The 9,265-nt window shown below is 41.8% G+C and overlaps 1 long non-coding RNA gene across 1 annotated transcript; it reads right to left on the bottom strand.

Annotated features, from left to right (window-relative positions):
• Window positions 1-246: 246 nt before the first annotated feature.
• Window positions 247-9,252, bottom strand: LOC142856398 (uncharacterized). Its single transcript, XR_012911633.1, has 3 exons — window positions 8,978-9,252; window positions 8,172-8,298; window positions 247-1,584 (listed from the first exon to the last, which is right to left on the bottom strand). It is a non-coding gene; the product is annotated as an uncharacterized LOC142856398 (long non-coding RNA).
• Between the last annotated feature and the right edge of the window lie 13 nt (window positions 9,253-9,265).

The following is a 9,265-nucleotide window of genomic DNA, read 5'->3' as shown; positions in this document are numbered from 1 at the left end:
CAGTGTGAGGAGGCTTCCTTCATGGGTGTTCGCTGTGCTCTGCAAGCTCAGGAGTTTCTCAAACACACGTTTCTCAGCTAAAATATTTAAGAGTCACAGCTGAGCAGGAAACTAAATGAACTGAGAATCACTAGGATTTAGACTAAACCTCAACATCTCTGCCGCTTTTCCTTGTTTTTTGAGAGAGGCTCTCACTGTGTAACGCTGATCTCTGGAACTTGCTATTCTAGACCAGGCTGGCCTCAAACTCAGAGATCTTCCTGCCTCTGCCTCCTAAGTTATGGGTTTAAAGGCTTCCTTCACCACGCCTGACTCTACAGCTTTCTTAAGGAAATGCCAAACTGAACCTTCCTAGCAAGACTTAAGAGAAATCTGAATCAGAGCAGGGGCCCGGTAAAACCCTTCCTCGTTCGAATGGCTCAGAACATGTGCAAAGCACGCCAGGCCCTGGAGAAGAGAGAAGAGCAAGCGTCACTACCAGGGGAGTTCTTCAGAGCACAGAGCTTTGCCTCCAGGGAAAACACCTTATCACGTTTTGTTAGCTGTTTGGTCCAGAAGTGGCTTCTGTAATCCATAGCAGAAAACAAACTATTAGCATCTATGACAAGCAGGTTCCCATTACAAAACTGCCCTTCAGCAACTGAGCAGGAAAGCAAGCTGAGAATAGTCTACGGGAGCACTGCTTGAGACTCCGTGTGCTTCCATAGGCGAGCCCAGCCCTGGTGTGGACACCTCAGCTGGGCCAGCACCATCCACACAGTCTAGAAAAACATGCTTCAAGTGGTCTACCTATAGAAGACAACCTCAAATGACTTTCTGTGTGGGAGCCGTCTCCTTCCAGTGCAGCTTTTCAAGTGAGAGAAGTCCCGCTGTGTCTGCCAGCACAGGAAACTGTCAGCAGTCCACAGGGAGAGGCTCTGCGTCCCTGGGAATACGTCGTGTGTCTGTCTCCTCGCTGTCCATCCTGGTTCCTGAAAATCTATCTTAACTCCTGCCTTTCCAGAGCAAGAGTTCACAAGTGTGCGGTCTCAGCAACCCGTGACCTGGAAGAGCTGTATGAGCCCCAGGTTCAGACACACCTCCAACAGGAAATTTGACCCCCGAATTCCTATTGGGGTGCAGGGTTGGGAGTGGAGGGTGTTACCCATACTAGGCAGATAGGACACCAATGGCTGTCTCTCAGGGCTTAGTTTTTTTGGGAGATCACAGTGACATCAGAACGAGTCATGCTGGAGATCAAGAAGAGGCAGACAGAAGGAGCTATCAGTGAGCAGTGGGAAGAGCCGATCCACTGGGGAAGCTAGGAAGGAATATAAGCCTGTGAGCTGAGTCCTTCAAAACACAAGCACCTGAGTGAGCCGAAAGGAGGGGAAAACTAACCAAGAGCACCAGGAGAAGCTGGAATACAGAGGACATGATGAAGGCAGAGGCAGACAGGGAGTGTGGCCTGAATGATGAAGCCAAGGAATCTAGTCGAGAATACAACTCCAGACAGAAGCTTCAGACCAGGGCACACATTCTGGAAAGATCCATGTTCCCAATCCTGGTATTAGAAAAGGTCAGGAGAACCAGTTCAGGTGGTTCCTGAAAATTAATGGAGAGTAAACTCGGTTTCTTTTTAAAGGGGAGTGGGAGGATCTGTGACAAGAAAAATGTTATAGTTAGCAGTGTGGAGTTTTCAGATGATTAAAGAAACTGAAGGACAGATAGAGGAGCTTGACGGGTACAAGAGAGAAATTTTGGGTGGGTGACAAGGAGGCAATGTGGCTGAGTTACTTAGCATATAGCAGAGGTGGCACCGTGGGAAGCTTCCTGAGTGCCAGTCTGTCTGACTGATACTTTCTAGACTTACAATTGATGAGGGAGGGCCCAACCAATGTGGGCAGGATTCCAGGGAGGTCTTGGGATGTCTAAGAAAGCAGACTGAAGGCTGAATGCGAGCCCAAGGAGAAAGTTAGTAAGCATTAGAGTTCCTCTAAGGCTGTGTTTCAGTTCCTGCCTTTAGATTCCTTCCCTGACTTTCCTCAGGGATGGGCTTCGAGCTCTAAGATGAACTAAACTCCTTCCTCTCCAAGTTCCTTTTGGTCATGGTGTTTATTTCAGCAATAAAAAAATTACACAAAGAGGAGATTCTATTAATTATTAAGGTTACAAAATAGAGTTACAGAAAGTTAAACCCCAAAAGGTACAAATTAGGAGAGATCTATTTCAGACTCTTAATGACATCCAACGATTGTTAGGAGACATTTCCCAGCTCAGGCCCACTATTGAGATAAAACCTGATGAACTAATTCATTTAAACAAAACCTTAGATGGTGACAAGGACTGAAATAATCCCAGCTGAAGCTGAGAGAGTATTGTCTTTGATTGAAGAGAAATTACAGAAGACATACATGGATCGTGTGGATCCAATTTTAACTGCATTACCCTCCAAACATTCCCCTACAGGAATTTTAAAGCAGATGGAAGATATTATCTTAGAATGGATCTTTTTACCACAGAAACCTAGTAAAAAATTTAAAACTTATATGGAAAAAGACTCAAGTTACATTTAAAAGAAAAATTGAGACTTCATCAAGTAGGACACAACAGAAATCATAGTATCTTGTAAAAATGACAAAATTAACAAATTATGGGAAGAAAGGGAACCTTGGCAAAGATCTAGTAGTAATTTCTTGGGAGAGATTGACAACAATTATCTCAAAAGCAAGAGAATTCAACTTATAAAGAGAACTAACTAGATCCTTTTCCACATTGTACGGAGCCCCTACATTCTATACTGATGCAAATAAATCAGGAAAGGCAGGTTACAAATCAGAATATTTATGTGGAACAAAGCCCTATGATTCTGTCCAAAAGTCAGGATTATATGCTATCCTCATGGTTCTAAGGGATTTTAAAGAACCTCTCAACATAGTTACTGATTCGCAATATGCAGAAAGAGTTGTCTAACATATTGAAACCTCTGAATTTATACCAGATGATACAGAATTGACTTCATTGTTTATTCAGGTACAAGATGTAATCAGGAATAGACATCATCCTATATACATAACACACGTCCAATCCTGTATGAGTCTGCCAGGTCCTCTATCACAAGGTAATGAAGAAATTGATCAATTATCGATTGGAAATGTGCTAAAGGGCTCAGAATCTCATAAAAACATCATGGGAATAGCAAAGGTTTAGAAAAGGACTTTTCTATTACATGTCAACAAGCCAAGGAGATATAAGGAAATGTCCTACTTGTTCCTTATACAACCAAACAACCAAACACCACTATCTGCAGGAAGCAACCCAAAGGGTACTCAAAGGAATGAAATCTGGCAGATGGAGGTGTTCCATTTTGTAGAATGTATACCACGTCTTTGATACCTAGTCAGGTTTTCAATGGGCAACTCTTTTGTGTTCAGAAAAGATTGATTTGGTAATCACACATTTGCTAGAAGTTATGGCCATCATAAATATATCTGGATAAATAAAGACAATGCTCCAGCATATGTCTCTAAGAAAATAAAACAGTTTTTTGCTTATTATAATACAAAGCATACCACACAATACTTTAAGACAGGTAGTTATAGGGCTGGAGAGATGGCTCAGAGGTTAAGAGCATTGCCTGCTCTTTCAAAGGTCCTGAGTTCAATTCCCAGCAACCACATGGTGGCTCACAACCATCTGTAATGGGGTCTGGTGCCCTCTTCTGGCCAGCAGGCATACACACAGAATATTGTATACATAATAAATAAATATTAAAAAAAAGACAGGTAGTTATAGAAAGATCAAATAAAGCTCTAAAGGATATGTTTTAAAAAAAAAAAAACAGAAAGGGCCGGGCGGTGGTGGCGCACGCCTTTAATCCCAGCACTCGGGAGGCAGAGGCAGGCGGATCTCTGTGAGTTCGAGACCAGCCTGGTCTACAAGAGCTAGTTCCAGGACAGGCTCCAAAACCACAGAGAAACCCTGTCTCGAAAAAACAAAAACAAAAAAAAAAAACAAAACAAAAAAACAGAAAGGGATGAAACATACTCCCAGAAACAGGTTACATAATGCTTTATTAACTTTGAATTTTCTAAATGCTAATGAGAAAGGAACAACAGCTGTGGAGAAACAACTGTGGAATTAAATCAGCCGATACACTTTAATGATGTATTGACCTCTGAATAGAAACCAGGAGATGTGTTAGGTTTGCTTTTGTTTCCACAGGAGAAGAAAAGCTATAGATACCATCAAAATTGATAAAGATTCCATTTAAACAAGATACACCTCTTAATGAGAAGAGATGCTAGTTCATCAAACAACATGACCTTTTAATCTGAACTAACCTATAATACTAACAAATGCTTTTCATTTCATCAGATTTAACACGCCAAAAGAGAATCTCCAAAAAATTCAGGTTGGGGAAGGGTTTTGTTTGTCTTTTCAGGAAAATAAGAGTATCCAGCTAAGGAATCTGAAGACCACTGGGCAAATGAGACATCTGAAGAAAAAGGACAAATCATCCAGAAAAAAATGTCTTAATAAAAAGAGTAAATTGGCCTATTGGAATATCACATTTTGAATAGGGTAAAATTTCATAAATCTTACCAGATGTTTGTTTCTGCTGTTCTCTACAGATATATAATTCAAATAGTTTTTTGTAGTCACAGTCTAATTAAAAATTAAAACTGGATTTGGAGTTGGAATGTGGATCTCTCCTTCTCTAAACCCAGCATGCTTATTAAAATGAAATTCAAAATCTTTGTCTCATGTCAGAAGAGCCACCTGATATGGGACAGAAGAAAAACAAAACTTTAAGGATTATTTTATTGCTAGTAATCTCATAATCCTTTGATTTTATATTGACCCTTTGACATCTTTTCTTAATGTATAATATATATTTATTATATATTTTATATATATTATATTGATTATATATATTAAACATTTTGTCATGATGTTAATGGTCATATAGAGTACTGAGTAATTATAGAAAATGGTTTTATTTACCTTCCTGTACATGATTTGGGGTTTGAGTATCTATCAGTTTTCTGCACTGAACCATGGACACGCCTTAACAGTGACCTTTGAAATCTCCACAAGGAGGGTGGGGCCCCACAGTGATGACTCCTCCAGGACTATGATAATACCACTAAGTTAAAAAACACCACTTAAGGATAGGTTTTGGACTACAAAGTGCGCAGAATAATTTTGAGGTGGCTAGCTGAGATGATCCAGGCTAACAAACTACTCTTTGGGTTTTTTTTTGTTTTGTTTGCTCGTTTGTTTTTATTTTTTCAAGACAGGGTTTCTCTGTGTATCTTTGGCTGTCCTGGAACTACCTCTTGTAAATCAGGCTAGCCTTGAACTCACAGAGATCAGCCAGCCCCTGCCTCCCAAGTACAGGGATTAAAGGCATGTGCCACCCCCCCCCTCGTTCAATAGACTACTCAAGCCAGGACTTGAGACAAGCTCTGCATTGTCCCATCACATATAGAGTGGGCAAAAAAAAAAAAAAAAAAATGACACAGCTACCTCTTCCAGGACTTGACAATTAAGCCAAATTTTTCCTTTCAGGACACCCTAAAGATACCATAGCCCCCAGACATCAGGAAGTAAATTTAAGAATATGACGTCCACATTCCCAAGAGGTGGGGTGGGTGGTGCTTGGTTGTTCAAGGAATTATGGATATTTTTCATTATTTAGGGCATTAGTTACAAGTGACTATTGGTGATCAGGAAAAAAGCTAAACAAAGGAAATTAGATTCAAGTTCTTGTTTTTAAAAGAAAAAAGGGAAATATAGATATGATAGGATAAAAAGGTAGATTATCGAATCTACTTTTAAAAATCAATTACTAGTTTTAAATGATCTACATTGAATTGGACTTTTGTATATTGTATACAAATTTTGTATAGTGAGATGAATTTGTTAAAACATGCTGCACATATATTTCTACTCTTGTTCAAGGTATTGTACCTATATAACTCATTTAACAACATAATGCAAATTTCTAGTCCTTGAAAATTATTATTACCAAGTGTTTAGGATAATAAGAAAATGCAGGTTAGTAGTTAATCACCTAGTATAATCAAACCTGTAGTCACATTGGGTATGTTTTCAAGATCAAACAAAGATATATATTATATAGGCAGGTCATCTTCAAAGACTTCTGAGATAAACAGAATATGGCATTTAAGATTTTTTAATAACCTAGGTTCTTTTTATTTTTTTTGACAATGAGATATGTTTACTCCAGGCAGCACCAATCTACTTCAGAGAAGATAATGGACACCAAAGAAACTTCACAGGGAGTTTACTTTCTTTACTCCAGGCAGCACCAATCTACCTCAGAGAAGATGATGGGCATCAAAGAAACTTCACAGGTTTACTTTCTTTACTCCAGGCAGCACCAATCTACTTCAGAGAAGATGATGGGCATCAAAGAAACTTCACAGGGAGTTTACTTTCTTTGTGGCAAAAGTAAGCCACTGATCAAGAAAATACCCTTACTCCAACAGCTGACAGCATGCTGTCCTAATTGGACAAGCAGGACACAAAAGAAAGTGACTGCCAAACATTGCAGAGGAACTTTGGGTGACGGTCCAGGAAGACAGCTGTTTCTGTCATCACTCACGTTTTTGGAAGTCACTTGCTTGCTCTTCCTGCTTACTCAGTTAATGTTATTTCCTTCTTGGGTCTCTGAGGGAGTTATAGGCTAGATAGTTATAGTTATAGTTATATTTATAGTTTTCCTTGTTTACCAGATACAGAGCACGTTATGATAAAAAGTAAATTATGTATAAGACTTTGGACTCACTAAGGTAGGGTAGATATGGAGTATTTGTTCAGAATTTGTCAAATGCGAATGGACTAGACATTGTTGATATACTTATTGCCTGTATATTATATAGTTATTGTAATTACTGTATATAGTTTTTTGTTTTTGTTTTTTTTTTTTTCGAAACAGGGTTTCTCTGTAGCTTTGGTGCCTGTCCCGGAACTAGCTCTTGTAGACCAGGCTGGCCTCGAACTCCCAGAGATCCGCCTGCCTCTGCCTCCTGAGTGCTGGGATTAAAGGCGTGCGCCACCACCGCCTGGCCTGTATATAGTTTTTATATTAGTTATAGCCTTCTTTTTTATTTAAGAGGAAAAGGGGAAATACATAAATAAAATACATATTTTACTTATATTTTAATAAATAAAGTTTGCCTAAAGATGAGAAGGGCAAAGCTAAGCCATTAGAGGTCAGGCAGTGGTGGTACATGACTTTAATCCCAGGATTGGAAGACAGAGGCAAATGGATCACTGTGAATTCAAGGGCACCCTAGGCTACACAAGATCAATGCAAAAACAAATCCCGGTAGTGGTGGCTCACACCTTTAATCCCAATACTAACTAGGGAGTCATACACCTTTAATCCTAGCACTAGAGGGAATATAAAATGGGAGGACAGACAGGCTTAGGCTGCTTTGTCTGCTTAATGTGCAGTTGCCCAGTCTTGGTAGAGGTAAGACTTCTCTAATGACTTGGTTGCTTTGCTTTTCTGGTTTTCAGGTTGAACCCCAATATCTGTCTCTGGGTTTTATTATTCATGCTGCAATAGGGGATGAAGATTAATGATTACCGGTTGATGGTCCTAGTTCCTGGTTCTGTCAGGGACCCAGCTTCAAAGGCACAAGGCACAGAGAGACATAACAGGGCAATTGTTCTCCTCGAGCCTCTCTGTTTCCATAAGGCAGGCACGCTCACACCCACACCAAGGAGTAAGGTGGAAAGGCCGGGGTTGTACCATAGCAGCAGGACACTAGATTCTACCCTTAATACCAAGGGAAGAAAAACGTGGCTGGAGGGTTCTCACACAACCGACAGTCATACTTCACAGGCTCGGAGGACTAAGGCAGGAGACAGGCATCTCCACAGAGTCAGCTCTCGACTGGAGGAATCTGATCTACCTTCCTCAAAGTCTGGCTGCCAGTAACAAACTGGGATCATTGACAGCTTTTGGGCTGTGATCTAGGAAGGATGTGGTAGTTCCTGACCTGCAGCATCCCCCGGAACTAGCTTTCTCTCCCTGGAACCTCAGCATCTACCTCTCTTTTCCTTTCCTCCCATCTTGGCCTGGATGGCAGCACAGGATCACACACACACACACACACACACACACACACACACACACACACACACCAGCTAACCTGGCAGGGGCACAGGGAGGTTTGCTGGGCAGGCTCAGGAAGGTTTTCCTCTCACTGTGTGGGAAACAAACCAAGCATCACAGAGGCATGCCCTGCTTTCAGTGGTCGACTGGAGCGCTGCTGGGGCCTGTGAAAGGGACAAAATCCTCAGTTATGAAGTCCCCACCCCCCATGGCTGGTGTTTGAGGAAATGGGCTTCCTATAAAAACAGTCTCAAATCAAGTACTTATCTCAGACCTACTTTTCTCAAAGGGCAACGTTAAGAGGGTAGGATAGCTACACTGTCCTCTGGAGCTAACTTAAAGAGGTCATTTAGAAGCTGGTTTATGCTTAAATGCAAATGGACACAGGGACATGATGATCCCTGATGGTCTTTGTTGAGTCTTGTTCCTAGGTGGCTCTGTACTTAAAGGCCCCTTTCAGAGTAGTTGTGATTAGGGGATCCAGCTAGGGGCAACTTGAGGGACCAGTTTTCAGCAGTGAGTTACAGATCAGGAGAGCGCTTGCCCAGTTTCTCAACTGGGCTCTCAACTCATCAAGTAACCCAGACCGATGGAGGCTGTGTGGGGACGCGGGGACAAAAACTTTGTCACTGCTTGTAAGGGAAAGAGGAGGAAAGCAATGAATTGCCTCCGAGGTTTCAGCGAATCCATTGCAGAACTGGCGCCAAAACCCAGGTCTTCTCTGCCTCCCAACGCGATCGCCCTCAGACCTGCAACTTTCAGCCTCGTGTGGCCCCACGGTGAACATTTCCATCCCACATTGTCCCCCTTACCCCAATCTCCCTCATCCCACCCCTGGCTTACCTAACGCGTACCCAACGTTCCAGTAAGGGTCCCACATCCCCTGTGGAGCCTTATCGTGCAGTCCTTCAGCAGCGCCTGTCCCCTGCTAGAACTACATTTCCCAGGAGGGAATGCAAATCCCACGCCGCCCACGTCGTAGAAAGAGCCAGGAAGACAAGCTTCATCAGCTTTGCGCATTGGTCAAAGTTCTTCAATCATGCTTTGCTAGTTGTTCCTCTAAAGACAAACTATCGGGGCGGAGCTTCAGTCATAAAAGTCGAGCTCAGACGGAAAGGACGCTTTCTTCCC

Source organism: Microtus pennsylvanicus, chromosome 8 (assembly GCF_037038515.1).
Source record: "Microtus pennsylvanicus isolate mMicPen1 chromosome 8, mMicPen1.hap1, whole genome shotgun sequence".
In the NCBI taxonomy this organism is placed as follows: Eukaryota; Metazoa; Chordata; class Mammalia; order Rodentia; family Cricetidae; genus Microtus; species Microtus pennsylvanicus.
Note: the sequence above shows the minus strand (reverse complement) of the source record. Positions and strands in the feature narration are given on the sequence as shown.